The sequence below is a fragment of the Leptodactylus fuscus genome, chromosome 11 (genome assembly GCF_031893055.1).
Source record: "Leptodactylus fuscus isolate aLepFus1 chromosome 11, aLepFus1.hap2, whole genome shotgun sequence".
NCBI lineage: Eukaryota > Metazoa > Chordata > Amphibia > Anura > Leptodactylidae > Leptodactylus > Leptodactylus fuscus.
Window position 1 is genome coordinate 29512506 of NC_134275.1, and position 17107 is coordinate 29529612.

At 40.4% G+C, this 17107-nt stretch overlaps 1 protein-coding gene across 4 annotated transcripts in view; it reads left to right on the plus strand.

Annotated features, from left to right (window-relative positions):
* The window catches only part of DENND1A (DENN domain containing 1A), a 553473-nt gene that overhangs the window by 382779 nt on the left and 153587 nt on the right, over positions 1 to 17107 (plus strand). The gene's annotated exons all lie outside the window — the stretch shown is intronic.

The window sequence follows — 17107 nt, forward strand, 5'->3', positions numbered from 1 at the left end:
CTGAGGTTCCTAAGTTGTGGACCCAGTCATTTTGGAATATTCAATACCAGGTTAAGCTCCTTACCCAAAACAAGGGTTGTCAATGGCTAGTTGTATTCCCTCTGAAATTTGACCTTAGATTTTAGCTCCTAATGGGATCTTAACACTCAGACCCCTACCAATCTAAACTTCTGAAATGTCATTGTGTCACATGTTAAGTTTCTGAAATGATTTGTACTTAAGATTCATGCACACAGTGCATGAAGGCGTAAGACAGTCCGCAGACTACTATGTCGTAAGTATGACTTGGAGGGGGTTGTATTGCCAATCTGTGTTTCTCTTATTTGTTATATGGCCTATATTTTGCCATAACAAAGCCTACAATATTACACCGTACTGCAGATCCATATTGTACCTAGATAATTTTGCACAGATATAGAATACACTCCAAATATGCCATGTACTTTTCTACAGTTTTTAGCTCTACCAAAGAAATTTGGTAGTGAAATGTGGGCCCATGTTTGTTAACAATATGTAATGGATCCTCTATATAATGACATGCACGATAATATGTCATTTCATCCTATGTGATTGGTTCGGTCCAACAGCTACGACCACTTCACCGAATCCCATATATTGCATAAAGGCTGTTTTGCAGCTCAGCGCTTTTCACTTGAATGGGACTGAACTGGCTCTGTACCATGTGATCAATGAACATCAGCGTAGGCAGGAGGTCGCAGCAATTCATGTGTGCTGTTGTCTCTTTAGATGGTTGATCAGCAGGGGTCCTGCCTGTTGTATTTTGCTCCCTGGAATGCTGGCAATGTGAATCCTTTTTGCCTACATGTGGCGCATGAAAATTTCTTACATAGATTATTTTCAACTGGCAATAACAAAAGTTGACTTTGTTTTTCCTAGCGCCTTGGTCCTACGTCGTCTTCGCTATATTTAAATGTGCAGTCGTTGTATAAAAACCCACTGTGTGGGGGTGTAAAGGAGCCACGGTCAGGGAGAGAACATATTGATGTGTTTTGTCAGAGCAAATACATCCAACTCCCGTCTTGTTCTGGGTCTCTAATCAACCTGCAGAATGCTGAGTAACATCGATTTGGGTCTGTGTTAGAGCAGTAAAGAAAACCATTACCAGCAGAGAGCAGGAGATGTTGCTATACAGTAGTGCCATACATCATTAGTACGACCGCCTCTAAAGTGGACTGGACAAGCAACTCTAAAGAAAGAGAAGGTGTTACAGAATCAAATCAGAAGTACAGTCGTCTGGAAATGCAGATAGTGAGCTGGCAGTCTTAAGAGGTCGGCCAGATTGTAGTAAATACAGTGGAATAGACAGAAACCATCTAGAGAAACAACTTAGTAAAGTATATTGAAAGGGCTGACAAAGCATGTAAGCCGTCTGTAAGCAGTGGGTGTGCTGACGGGGTTTCTGACTCTCTATTAGATTGTGGCGTATGAATATCAAATACATGGTTGTAACGTAACTTAATCGGGCTGTTTCATTATGGCCACTTATTCCCTATCCACAGGACTGGGCATAAGTGTCTGATCGCTGGGGCTCGACCAACGGGTCACCCGGTAATCTTGGAGTATGGGGGAACAAATTCCTCCTAAGACCTCCTTGTCAATGGAGCACTAGTCACTTGAATGGCTGGCACTACATTCACATCTATGGGGCTGTGGGAACTGCCAGAGATTACAGTCCTGGCAGCCCCATAGAAATGAATGGAGCGCTGGTCACACAAGTACTGGCACTCAATTCACAAGGAGGACTCAGGAGGACTTTCAGTCTCTTTTCCTCCTGATCACAGGGACACCTGACAATCTGGCCCCCAGTAATTTGGGGAGGATGAGTAGTGTCCATAATGGGACAATCCTTTTAAGGGTCACAGACCCTGGTGCAATAGCATAGTCTAGGCTCTCCTGCTCAATTTCATGTGACTACAGGTGACATGATGTAGCCCCTCCTTGTGCTCAGTAGACCTTAATATCCATGTCCTGATTTCCAAAAATATGACATTTTAGTGGGGATGCCTCTTGGATTTACATTGTTACAGCCTCATCTTATCAGAGTTACAAAACCAACCACCCAAAATCTTTGTTGATGTCACTGGCCAAGCTAGGAGGAAGCAAGCAAGCATCATCCAGCATCCCCGTATCATCATTTATATTCCTAGAAACAGGTGGTTGGCATCTGCAGATGCGATTGTAGAGCAGTTGCTAAATGGATTTAGCATTAGTGTACAGCTGGTGGGCACAGTGTGAAGGCAAAGCCTCCGAGCACAGATCCCTGCCAAGGGTTGAAATTCTGCAGTGGCTTTGGTGCCCAAAGTTATAGCCATTATGTAAACCAGGCCTGAATGTTTTACTCTCCGGTATTCCAGCTTGTTGTAAATACTTCCATGTCTTTGCCAAATGGCATTTTATAGATTGATGAAATATAGTCCAATCATATGGATATATATGTCCCTCTATATGGAATGTACAGATAAGTGATGGCAGTCTGGCATTTCTTTTTATTTTGCTATACCCCCACAGAGCTATGCAGGTCAAATGAAAGCAAACTGCCCTTCACCATGCTGAACCTTGCTTTACGTGCATTTTATTTTCTTCTCCATCTTTTTATGCAGCAATGTTATTTGGACATGATCAAGATTGATCAAAGTCTGAAAATAAATCCTAGTGCTTGCATTGACTTACATCAAGGTATTGAAAATGGTGAGAAATGCAAACACATACAAGCCCATTGAAACCAATGAGAATCAACTGTTTTATTTTGGTGTTGTCACCTATGATGTGACTCGTGGAGAGGACAACCCACAGCTGGACAGGAAAGCTGAAAAGATAAAAATTGGTTGCGTCTTTTCTAGTCTTCGTTCAGGTTTCCTGTCCAACTGGATGGGGTGAATGTACAGAAAGTTTCAGACTTGTTCCGTTCTCGCCGCTCTTCCTTCAAAAGAGTAATTTCAGTGTTAGGCCTAATAAGAACATGTCTTCCAGCACTGGAATTGGCCCAGTTCAGGTCCAGATCCCTACAGATGGACACACTTGACAAATGGGATGGTCACAGATCACTGGATGTTCAATCCTGCCTATCCTTCAAGGCAGGGAAGTCTATTCACTCATGGATGAACCAGAAAAATCAGACAGAGTTCCTTGGAACCTTTTACCAGCTATCAACATTAGATGAGCAACCAGATTTACAAATAAAACCAGTAATATGGTTTATTTATATGTACAATATCCATTTTTCCTTTAAAAAAAAAAATGTATGCAAATCTGACCATCCTGCTGGTCATCCATCATCATCCATAAAAAAAAAAAAAAAAAAAAAAAGAATCACAATAAATATATAGTACATACTTAAAATCAGGGATGTGGAGTTAATAAGCCAAACCATTTAATTCCTTTAATTATATGCACACTGTTACACAAACTCTTCTACACCCACAACTCTTATTTTTTTGTTTCCTCCCTTTATGCAGTCTACTCCTTCTATACACCCAGCTCTGCTACCTTCATACTTCCCTCCCACACATCTCTGCTACCTTCATACTCCCCTCCCACACAGCTCTGCTACCTTCATACTCCCCTCCCACACATCTCTGCTATCTTCATCTCCCCTCCCACACAGCTCTGCTACCTTTATACTTCCTTCCCACACACCTCTGCTACCTTCATACTTCCCTCCCACACAGCTCTGCTACCTTGATACTCCCCTCCCACACATCTCTGCTATCTTCATCTCCCCTCCCACACAGCGCTGCTACCTTCATACTTCCCTCCCACACATCTCTGCTACATTCATACTTCCCTCCCACACAGCTCTGCTACCTTGATACTCCCCTCCCACACAGCTCTGCTACCTTCATCTCCCCTCCCACACATCTCTGCTACCTTCATACTTCCCTCCCACACAGCTCTGCTACCTTCATCTCCCCTCCCACACAGCTCTGCTACCTTGATACTCCCCTCCCACACATCTGCCACCTTCATACTTCCCTCCCACACAGCTCTGCTACCTTCATCTCCCCTCCCACACAGCTCTGCTACCTTGATACTCCCCTCCCACACATCTGCAACCTTCATACTTCCCTCCCACACAGCTCTGCTACCTTCATACATCCCTCCCACACAGCGCTGCTACCTTCATACTTCCCTCCCACACAGCTCTGCTACCTTCATCTCCCCTCCCACACAGCTCTGCTACCTTCATACTTCCCTCCCACACAGCGCTGCTACCTTCATACTTCCCTCCCACACAGCTCTGCTACCTTCATCTCCCCTCCCACACAGCACTGCTACCTTCATACTTCCCTCCCAAACAGCTCTGCTACCTTCATACTCCCCTCCCACACAGCTCTGCTACCTTCATACTCCCCTCCCACACATCTCTGCTACCTTCATACTCCCCTCCCACACATCTCTGCTATCTTCATCTCCCCTCCCACACAGCTCTGCTACCTTCATACTTCCTTCCCACACACCTCTGCTACCTTCATACTTCCCTCCCACACAGCTCTGCTACCTTCATACTTCCCTCCCACACAGCTCTTCTACCTTCACTTTCCCCCCACATTGACTTCTTCTAAATCTTTGTGTGTCCCCACACTTAGCTCTGCTACCTCTGTGCAGCCTTTCACAGCTTCTTCTATACACAAAGTTCCACCCCTGCATATGACTGGTTACAGATTGTGACATTATTGAAGATTCTTTTGCATTGGCTGCAAACCATCAGCAACTTGTATTGTTGGCAATTTTTACTTCTGCAGTGCAAAGAAATTTGTCAACTTGCCCCGCAAACTCCTGGAAGTCATTTATGGGACACCCCCTCCCTTTCCCACAGGGGAAGTCCTGAGCCACAGTTTGGGAACAGTGTTCTAATTCATTACAAAGCTGATTTAAATTCCTAGGAAAGTAAATATGTAACAAGCTATACTTCTAGTTAATTATATAATACTAATAATTGTTTAATATAAAATAGTCATTTTATTTTGAAGTTATTCAGGAGCTTTTTTTTTTTTTTTACTCCACTCAACTGGTCTTGATGCCAACCCCACAGCCCTGCGTAAAATACCAGGTGCCCTCAAACTGTGTTTCTGGTCGTCTGATGCACTTTGCCGACCACCGACCTCCCTAGTTTTCAATCGGTCCATATGGGAGTAATATCTGGATAGATGGACCATGCAGTTCAATGAATCAGCTGAGAGCTGAGGTTGGAGGTCAGACGAAAGACTGGCAATGGAGCCCCAAAGAGTTCCCATTGACTACAATTGCTGAACAAAACTTTTTTTTTTTATATATATATATAGGTTTTGTGTTTGAGGCTCAAAACATTGTACTCTATTGTGAACCATGGGGTCTTGCTTGTTATTGGTAAAGGTCTGGTACATACATCTGAATCCATATTTGGCACATTTGGGGTCTTTTTGTGCAGCAGTGGTGTTCTGTGACCATATACACGGATATGTAGAGATGGAATTTCTCCCCCCAATGTGATTTCTTCGTCTATGTGTAATATATTCCATAGAACGCGTCCAGGCAGCTGCCGCCAGCTTGGTGGTGATGTTACAGGGGAGAGACATTGTACCTGTAGTTCTCTGCCAAAGCCATTGCACAAAGTGCTGTGATGTCGCTGCAGGCTGCTCTTCTCTTAGCAGAACTGCATTTTAGCATTTACAGAGCCAGAAAACTTTGTTTCTTGGCTTCACAGTTGCCCGAGCGTGTTAATGTAGACTAGAGTCTTTATAATTAGTTATTGGCTGAATATTATATAGAAACTGTACTTGTCTTAGGTCCTTTATACTATGTTTACAGGGTCAAGTATACATTCATATAAAACAGTGGGGTCCTGCTGAACCTTGTTCTATGGAGGGTGCATTCTTCCAGAATTTACAGACTACTTGTTTGTGTGCTGCCGCGTTACACCCCAGAGATATGGAGGTGAAGCGACTACATGGGAAAGAGCATTCCTGTAGTAAGTGCTCAAGTGCTCTGCTTCCTCCCAAGATGGGAGACTCTACCTTATCTAAGCCCCTTGTTGAGTTCCCATTGTTCTTCAGATGGTTTGTATTTTATTTTATTTTTTTGCTACTAGGTCATATTGACATTTATTTAGAGGAGGACAGTAGGATAAGGGTTCTTTTTAGGCTACATTTTATACTATAAATACCGTAACATACATTAGCAATGGATTTCTATCATTTCAGCATTGTTAAGCAGAACGCAACAAAATCCACCTTTTTTTTTTTTCTTTTTTGAACGGATCAATGGAAATGAAAATAAATGTTTAAAGAAACAGAATGAGGAAAAAAGGTGAGGGGGATACAAAGAAAACCTGTAAACATGTTTTCAAGTGCTACATTTTAAAGGGGTTTACGGTGTTAAAAATATAAGTTACCTATGCAAAAGCCGGGTCTTCAATATCAGATCAGTGTGGGGGCCAACACCTGGCAGCAGCACCGATCAGCTGTTCTAAGCAAGTGATGCACTGAGATAGGAGCAGGAAGCAGACAGCGCCATTCTTTCTAGTGGTTGAACTGAGTCACTGCAGCTTAGCACCCATTCAGGTGAACCTGGTATGACCACTACATAGAGAACAGAGCTGTCGGCTTCCTGGTTCTTTAGCTGTTTACAGTGACCACTAATCTTTTACCGATAACCTATCTTTAGGTTAAAACTCCTAAACTTTATAGTATGGGGTGGCGTGGTCAGTGAAATAATGGTGTCTAGTAGTGATATAGAAAGTCACCAAGGATCCCGGGGACCCCACGTGGTATCATAAACATGGTCACATATGCAAAGCTTACATTCACCTTTGCCGCTCCCTATGCTCTCCTCCTGCTGCATATGGACCAGATTTCATCACTTTTGGGAAATCCACTTTCATACATTTTCTTGGGAATGACTCCCAGCACAAAAGAGAAGGAAATATTGCTAAGTAAAGATTTCCATTCTCTTTTTATTTATTAGGTTCTGTTCCTATTTTTGATGGGAAAATAAAAGACTTTTGAGAGAAAGGAATCTCCCAAATGCAGTGTGAATGCAGCCTAAGGCCAGGTTCACACTTTAGTTTTATACATCTGATCCAAGTAGATTGAGCAAATGATGTGTAAAATGACCTTAGAGTTAGTCAGTTACTCAATTGATTTTTAGGATTATGCTCTTTTATGGGCTCAAAAGATGCAATTCAGCATGTATTATGTCCCTGTAAATACAGATCCTGACTAAACCGATGCATTTTGGCGTTATTGTAGATCCTATAGAAATGAATGGGTTCTGTCTACCCATTACAGTGTCGCAACTATGTAACTATGTAAAAGATTTAATGCGCCTTTATGTTTTTTTTATTTATTTTTATACTTATTAAAAGTTCAAAATTTAGTGTTGAATAATTTCTTAGTGTATCTTTATAGGGGTCAGAGCTCCATTTTTTTAATTTGCTTTTATTTATTTTATAATAGAATAAAAATTTGGGTGTGTGAACTTAAAAAGGGGCTTTTTGAGACCCCCAAAGAAATCAGATCAAGGAAGGGAATATTCTAAATAAATAAATAAATATATATATATATATATATATATATATATATATATATATATATATTAGCTGGTACCCGCGACTTCGTCTGCGGTGATTGTAGAAGTGGGTATATACAGGCGTGGGTAAGGTTTTCGTAGTGTGTATAAGGGATGGGATATGAAATGTAAGTTTGTATCTTGTTTTTGCCGTAATTCAGAGAATACGTGAGACTTTTGTGTTGAAGTTAATTTGTATTTGAGCTGCTATATATACGGTGTTGTGAGAAACTTTACATAGTGACTTTGGGACAGAAGTATTTGAAGTTAACCCTTTCCCGCCGATGGCATTTTTTGATTTTCGTTTTTGACTCCCCTCCTTCTAAACCCCATAACTTTTTTATTTCTCCGCTCCCAGAGCCATATGAGGTCTTAATTTTTCCTGGGACAAATTTTTCTTCATGATGCCACCATTATTTATTCTATATAATGTACTGGGAAGCAGGGAAAAAATTCAGAATGGGGTGGATTTGAAGAAAAAATGCATTTCTGTGACTTTCTTACGGGCTTTGGTTTTACGGCGTTCACTGTGCAACCAAAATGACATGTCCCCTGTATTCTGTGCTTCGTTACGATTCCGGGGATACCAAATTAATATGGTTTTATTTACATTTTGACCCCTTAAAAAAAATCCAAAACTGTGTTAAAAAATAATTTTTTGAAAAGTCGCCATATTCCAACAGCCGTAACTTTTTTATACATGCGTGTACAGGGATGTATAGGGCGTCTTTTTTTGCGGGAACGGGTGTACTTTATAGTTCTACCATTTTCGGGAAATGTTATTGCTTTGATCACTTTTTATTCAAATTTTTAGCAGAATCAAAACAGTGAAAAAATGGCGGTTTGGCACTTTTGACCATTTTTCCCGCTACGGCGTTTACTGAACAGGAAAAATATTTGTATAACTTTGTAGAGCGGGCGATTTAGGACGCACGGATACCTAACATGTATGTGTTTCACAGTTTTTAACTACTTTTATATGTGTTCTAGGGAAAGGGGGGGTGATTTGAATTTTTAATCCTTTTTATTTATTTTTTTTATATTTTTTTTTACTTTTTTTTGCATTTATTAGACCGCCTAGGGGTATTGACATGGGTGGGCGGTGTCGCGGATTGTCAGAGTGGTGGGGGTCGGCAAACATGGCTGCTCCGGAGCGTTAAAGAGCGCCTCAGGTGAGGGGCAAAGTGTTAAAGTATATGTATATGTGATTGTGTGGGGTTAGGGGCGAGGCTGTAGAGGGCAATATGAATTTTGTGGCTTGCTATGGTCCAAAGTGTGTGAGATTGCAGAGATGGTGGTGTGAGTTTGGGTTTTGTGGGGGTCCTGGCACAAATGTATGTGCGCTATTGTGACGAAAAGTAGCCTATTGTTTAATCGAGTGTAATGACTATGTTTGTGGAAAATTTCAGCCAAATCGGTGGTGCGGTTTTTCCGTGATTGAGGAACAAACATCCGAACATGCAAACATCCAAACACACAAACCCACAAACTCACAAACTTTCACATTTATAATATTAATAGGATATATATATATACATATGTGTGTGTGTATATGTATGTGTATATATATATATATATATATATATATATATATATATATATATATATATATATATATATATATATTAAGATTTGACATATTATTTTCTCCACCATTTCAATGACGGGGGTCTGATGCTCCTTGCCAACACTGAAGCAATGATGTCACTTAATAACCACATGACTGCATCCAATCACATGCGTGATGGTCTGGGGATTCATTGCTGCAGTAAGACCAGCACGACTATGATTATGTCCCAGACTGCCTCACGTGATTGTTGATGCCAGTGGTTGGCCACAGCAGCCATGGGAAGTCGTCAGTCACCTCCCCGCTGCAGCATCAGAAAAAGAGACCAGCAGGGAGGTTTGTGCCAGTTTTTTAAGTGCATTTTCAGCAGAAATGTACAACTTTTTACTTTCTCTTCATAGAAATGCTTTAGTGAGAAAGTACAGCGTCTCCCAGGGCCCATCAGTTACATAATTATGCTAGAAATTGGCAGGGAATATAGCTTAAATCTGCACCACCTGGCATAAATTTGGTTTTGCGGCAGCTGAATAGTCAAATTTGTGCCACATTTTTGAAAGGTTGTGCCCTTCTTAAAACCTTTGGTGTGTCCTATTTCAGCACACTTCAGACTAAGAGCAGCATTCAAAATGCCTAATTTTGTAAATTCCCCCACTGTATAAAATACTGTATGCAGGTAGCCCCCTCTAGTGGTGTCTTCAGGCAGCTCGAAAGTTATCTATCAACTGTAACTGTATCATGTTACCGTAAGCTAGTGTTTCCCAAACTTTTCACACATGGGGCACCCCTACCAAATAATTTTTCCCAAAAGACAGAACACAGCAGCTTTGATGTGGAGGGTTTGTTTGCACATTTTTTGAATTTACAACTGGAACATATATTTGTTTCACTTTAAAATTTAGAAAATCTCACAAAATCAACATCAGAACTGCACCTTCAAAGTTACACTATCCTATACTTCCCATCCAGCACATATAAAAATTCATCTTTTACCATTGCCGGGCTGTCAGGCTTAGTGACCCCCACATAGCGACATGGTTCGCCAATGACCCAAAACAGTGTAATACTGCCCAGTGGCTCCTGTTCCACAGTTGCCCCCAGATACATAATAATGTTCTCCAATAGTCCACAGGCAAATAGTAATGTTCCCCAGTGGCCCCCAGGCAATTTGTAATGCTCCTCAGTGGCCCCCATACTTTAGTTGGTAATACTAAATTTAAAAAAAAAAAAAAAAAGTAAAACTTACCCATCATCGTTCCTGACTAGCTCGATGCAACAGGTCTTCACCAGATATCACTAGCAGATACCCGAATGGTAGAGCAGGAAGCTAAAGGCTCCATCATTCTATTCAACTAGTTGAAATGGGACATGCAGCCATTTCCATTCTGGATTGTCATGGCACCCTGTTTGGGAATTACGTCTGTAGGCCAGTATAGGAGATAGGGGGCTCTGACCAGCATAAAGACTTTTAACCCTTTCTCGACCGGTGAATGTCAGCCATTTAATAATGGCAGCTGCTGAGGAGCTTATTGGCGGCAAAAAAAAAGAAATACAAATGTAACTCCTCCCCCTTTCCTTACAACATGTATACATTAAAAAAAAAAAAATCAAGTAAAACACATACACATTCGGCATCTCTATGTCTGAAAGCACCCAGTCTGCAAACTGATAAAGATATGTTTCCCATACTGTGAACACCATAGCGGGAAAAAAAATATCATAGTAGTGGAGCTGCCGTTTTATCGTTGTTTCAACCTCCCGGAAAAATTTGGATAAAAAGCGAACAAAGCAATAGACATTCTGTAAAATGGTATTACTGGTATACACAGAACGGAAAAACACCTTATGCATCTCTGTACACGGAAATATAAAGGGTTTAGGGAGTCAGAATATGGTGACTTCAAGAATTTTATTTATTTTTTTGCAGAATTTTGGATTTTTTTTAAGGTAATAAAATGTTAAAAAAATTAAACAAATCAGTAATAATATTCCTATGTGTATATATACACGTGTATATTTATAGCATCCCTGGAATTGTACCAACCCATAGAATAAGGTGACATGTCAGTTTGGCTGCAAAGTGAATACTGTAAAACAAAGCCTGTAAAAAAAAGTTTCCCAACGCAGTTTATCTCCAATTCAGAATTTTTTTTCTAACTTCCCAGTACATCATACAGAATATTATATGTACAAAGCACAATTTGTCCCACAAACATTAAGTTCTCATGTGGATCTGTGAACGGAAAGATAAAACAGTTCTGACGTTTGGAAGGCATTGATTTGAGAGCAAAAATCGAAAACTAGGAAGGGGTTAAGGGGCTTTCGAGAGAAAAAAATATAATTACTGATCATTCTGGCATAAGAAAATAAATAAGTATCCCGTTCTGATGTCCTTCAATATCCTGGAAATGCCTGGTAATGATTGGTTGAATGGCACTTCCTTCAGGTGATGCAGGATCAGAGTGAGGCCGCCATTGTTATGGGAGAGGTGGGGGATGGGTACGGGTGAGCATCACATTTATTTTCTAACGTCATGCTGATCATTATATACCAAATGTATTTTAGCTCCTGGATGATCCTTTTAAAAACTAATGTAGACATTCACTTTAAGCAGGCCCCTTACACCCATCCACCCCACTCTGAGTACTAGCAGCCTGAAGGGGATACTTTTCTATCACTGCTCTGAGAGCATTTGTTTCTTTTTATTTTCGTATTTAGAAGAACGTATGTATTGTATTCATGGGAACAGCATTTTACTGCAGCGCCGCACATTCAATTCCAATTATTTGTGTGTTTTAAGTTTTTATTAAGCTATATCGCCGGCTGATACCATCTGCTCAGACTGCCATAAACAAGTAAAGTGCGTTGTGGTAGTGACGGAGTTCATCAGAAACAATTTCATCATTACCTGTTCGGAGCAGCGCTCTATTCTCAGCGATTTTCAGCTAGATTGCATATAGCGCAAACTATAAGAACAGACTGATTCCAATGAAATGTTATATATGGGGTTTATTGTGGCAGTCATTGGAAAGATTTACAGACGGGTCATACAAGTGTCATCTATTAACGTGCAATTCCGATAGATTGTAAGCCCTTGCGGGGAGGGCCCTCAATCCCACTGTGCCAATTGGGCAGTGTTAGTATTGTACCTGTTTTGTGTATTTTGTGTACTGTATGTAAATCTTCAAATGTACAACACCATGGAATTAATATAATAATGTACATCACCATGGAATTAATATAATAATGTATAGCACCATGGAATTAATATAATAATGCACAACACAATAGATTAATATAATAATGCACCGCACCATGGAATTAATATAATAATGTACATCACCATGGCATTAATATAATAATTTACAGCACTATGGAATTAATATAATAATGTACATCACCATGGCATTAATATAATGTACAGCACTATGGAATTATTGTAGAGCACCATGGCATTAAGATAATAATGTATAGCACTATGGAATTAATATAGTAATGTACAGCACCATGGAATTAATCTAATAATGTACAGCACCATGGAATTAATGGTGCTCTATAAAGAAATAATAATAATATACATTTTTTTACATATATACTTTATAATAGGAGAAAAATAAAATTATAGGCTACTCTTTAAGACTTGATTTGCCTTTGTGGGAATGGCTACTCTCTTGAAGGAACATAAACTGAATAACTTGCAAACAGCAGACTGTGGTTTCAAGTCCCAAGTGATCAGGCATACGATCACATGTAGATAATGCAGCAAATGAACAGCACTCCAAAAATAAATAAAGTGAGGATTTTTTTCCATTGCAAAACTTTATATTTGACTATATTTTATTAAAGGGGTTGTACCATTAAGGACATTTATCTCCTATCCATAGGATAGGGAGTAAGTGTCAGATCACTGTAGATCAAACCACTGGGGATCCCCCAGCTATGAGGAAATTAGAGGACTGAAGGTCTCCCTTGCCTCTCCCTTGTGAATTGAGCAGCAGTGCTCTTTGTGACCGGCGCTCCATTCACTGATATGGGACTATCGGGACTGCAATTTTTGGCAACGCTAACAGCCTCATAGCAGTGAATGGAGAAACAGTCACACAAGCGCACTGGCGCTTAATTCACAAGGAGGCGGCACAGGGGACATTATGTGTCCTTAATGGTGCAATCCCTTTAATTCTCTCTATTGATATTGTATTAATATTCTGTTAAACCATTTAATACATTGTGTGTTATTGTCATCAAAATATAAAACTCAATTGCCAAAAATTTTAAAAAACAAACCTATAATCTGTTGGCACACATGATATGGCAGATTTTTTTTTCCAGTGCTCTTTATTGTGTCATTCCTCTGTTATTCCTTCTACAAATTCTTGCCTAAATTTGACAGCTGGATGTTATCATTTGGGAGTGTGACCAATCAGACTCTATCCGACACCCCTCTAGTACAGCTAAAAATGGTAACGCCCAGTTGTCAATTTATTGTTAACATTCAGGAGGAATTACAGCGGAACGGCACATTTTACATAAGAAGGTTACTCTAGAATTCTAATTATTTCATGGTGAGCACAGACATAAGAAGGCTTAGACACACAAAGTGACAGATCTCTTCATATTAATATATAGTACTATGCAAAAAGTTTTAGGCAGGTAAGGAAAATGCTGTGTCAAAACGAAGTAACGAAACAAGAAATGTAAATCCCTTCAATATTCGGTGTGACCTTTGCCTTCCATCAGGTCTTCTCGGTACTTGCAGGTAGTATTTGGCAGAACTTGGCAGGGAGGTTGTTCCCGCCATCTTGGAGAACGAAGCCCAGATCTTCTGTGGATGTAGGCAAGCTCCAATCCTTCTGTCTCTTCATGTAATCCCAGACAGACTGGATGATGTAGAGATCAGGGCTGTGTGGGGCCGTATCATCACTGTCAGGACCCCTCCTCCAAAGAGTAAAGGTCACAGCAAATTTTGATGGGTTTACATTTCTGTTTTTGTTCATTGTGTTAATTGGCAAAAATAAATGAACATTTCTATTTCTGACACATTTTTACTTTGCAGCATCTTGGCCATGCCTGCCTGAAACTTTTGTACAGCACTGAATATATATATATATATATATATATATATATATATATATATATATATATATATATATATATATATACACACACATATACACACTTTTCTAGTTCTCCATATGGCAAATCGTGTTCGCTTAATTGTCAAGTATACATTAGAGGCATAACTCCGTAACAGCGATGGCACCCCCTGTGTGAGCCATAATGTTGGCCATATTGGTTGCCATTGCTCTTTACCAGGAACAGATAAGACTAAAGATCTGTTCACATTACGCTCAGACAATATGCTTACCGTGCATATTTGAGGAGTAATGTGGATATAGTTTATCTGTAAAATGTTTGTTGGCAAAATGTATCTATAGAAGTGAACAATGGAGCTGGAGCCATCACAACATCCAGTCCAGTGTCCGCTTTGTGCCAGATCACACAAAGAGATGGCTGAACTGTGTGTTGGTGCAGTTTTCAGGTTACTTGGCCATGTGGATTTTTGGGTACGGTTGATGCTTACTTACAAAATTGTGCGTCCAACCAGAACAGTATGTAGCTACACAGGACCTTTAAAAATGGGGGGGGGGAGCTGAAGTTGGATTGGTAACCATATGCATACAATCCTTGTGTTAGTGGTGAAGGCTAGAAGAAGGCCACAGAAGGCTAGCAAACCAATATACATAGTCATTGCCAGGCGGTAGAATGTGGGTATTACAAGGTTATACAGTAAATTCTTCTTCCTAATCTATAACCTGATCTATAACCTGTACCGCACTAAACCCCATAGGTTAGATTTGTAATAGTATCCAATAAGACGTATAAAGAGATGTAGACTCCAGTATGATCAATATTTCCTCTGGATGTCCCAGCATATAGCACCCAAGGTACAGGGACTATGAATACAACCTGCAGTTCACACATAGCAACGCGTACATAAAAGGTGTATGTGTATCCCAGCAAAATGAATACATGTTAATTGTTTTGCTGCTTCTAAGGTATTATCATTAAAAGAAACAAAGAACAGCGCCAACACATCTAGATAGAATTAGTCGGCCGCTGCTCATGCTTTTTCCAAGAATGCCACCTAGTGGCTAATAAAGGAATGTACACTGGTGTAAAAATCCATTTATAGCTACGCGATGCTGCTACAAGGCTTACCATACAATGGGTCTAAAAGGGATAATAGACTAGCTATACTTGTTCACTTGTAATGGGCGTAAAACCAATGAAACCATCATTTCAGAAAATGATAGCACATTAAATGGTTAAACTGTCGACCTTCTCTGGCACTTCTTACATAGGACTTCTGGGACTACTGACATAGGATTGCCTCTAATATCAATGGTAAGACCAAGCAAAGATGCCAGGGTGATAAAATCTGGGTGACTGGGACGTATACTGTAATAGAATGATTTCACATCATCTTACACTGTAATTAATAATCCGGTTTCCTTAGCACTGACTAATTAGTTGTCTTCCTACTTATTTAGTGGGCCGGTTTTAAGATAATGGTGTCTTTCAATTCTTTTACATTATATAAACATAGTCTTTACAAAATCTAAGAGGGTCCTGCTGCTTGGGCCACCACCACAATTTAAAGGGATTATCTAGTTTGTACTAATGATGGCCCATCCTTAAGGGCTGCAGTACCAAAATCTACCACTGCAATCTGTACAGCAAGTGAGCAGCGCAGTTCCTGGTATGGTTTACATGTCTTGGTACGGCTGATCTGTGTGGGTCCCGGGTAAGGATAGGCTATCAATAGGAGAAACTGGATAAGCCCATTAATAAACTCTTAGTTAACCCATAGAGGGTAGCAAGGCTAATGCACCACATGTCAACTCACCCGCAATAGTATGGGTTGTGTCTCTACATACAGTTGTTTGTCACTTTGTACAGCAGGGGGCACAATCCCAATGAGCAAAAAATTACACAGGCTTATGAGAAGGACCAAAAAGAGGTTGTGGAAAGCTCCTTTTAGATATATGTAAAGCTGATTGGTCACTTCCATAGGCGCTCCTGATACACTGTCATACCCATTGATACAATGCTGTGTGGATCATATGGTCACCTATACACTGCAGTCAGCTGTTTGAGATAGAGATCTCTGTGGGTATGTCCACACAAAACTGATAAGATGCAGCAGCGAAGTGAGTGAGATTTATTCCAATCTAATACATGTGCCTGTCAATTTATGCTGCAGACTTTCACAGTGGATATTACACATTGTAATGTATAGTGAGAACTCCAAAGGTAAATTCACAACAGGTTCATGTGGAAGAATCTGCTGTTAAAAGATGGTAAGTATGGGCATATCATTAGCATATTACGTTTCCTACATTAATATTATCACTAAGGGCATGTTCACATTTTCACATATTATTTAGACCCCATGCACTCGACTGAGTGTGCTCCGATGTGGGGCTGAGTTTGCAGCAGAATGCATTTAGTTGCCACTTGGATAGGATGTGCTCTATAATCATCAGAATGGATCTGACACTACCATAGAGGTGAATGCACTTGGATGTCCTTCTCAGGCTGGGTTCACACTAGTGTTGGTCTCTTCGTTCTTTGGGTCCACATGGTGACCCAAATGACAGACAGACTGTCCACTAAAAAAAAAAAAAGCATTTATCCGTGGACACCCATGGACCCCATAGACTGTAATGGGATCCACCAGGTGTCTGTCGCATTTCTGCCGCTTTTATAGTAAAACTCCTCTTTGCAGGGCTTCTCTCTCTCTCGGCCAATTTTAAGCGGAATCTGCAGAGACTCCAGCTGGGATGTGAGTGTCATCTGAGTGTATTCTGCTGCAAATTCGGTTCCATATGAGGAGCAGACTCTGCCGTGTGCATCGGTCTTAGTCCATTCTTCTCTGGCGTCATAGGTACAGAAGAACAGACTGAACAGGAAAGA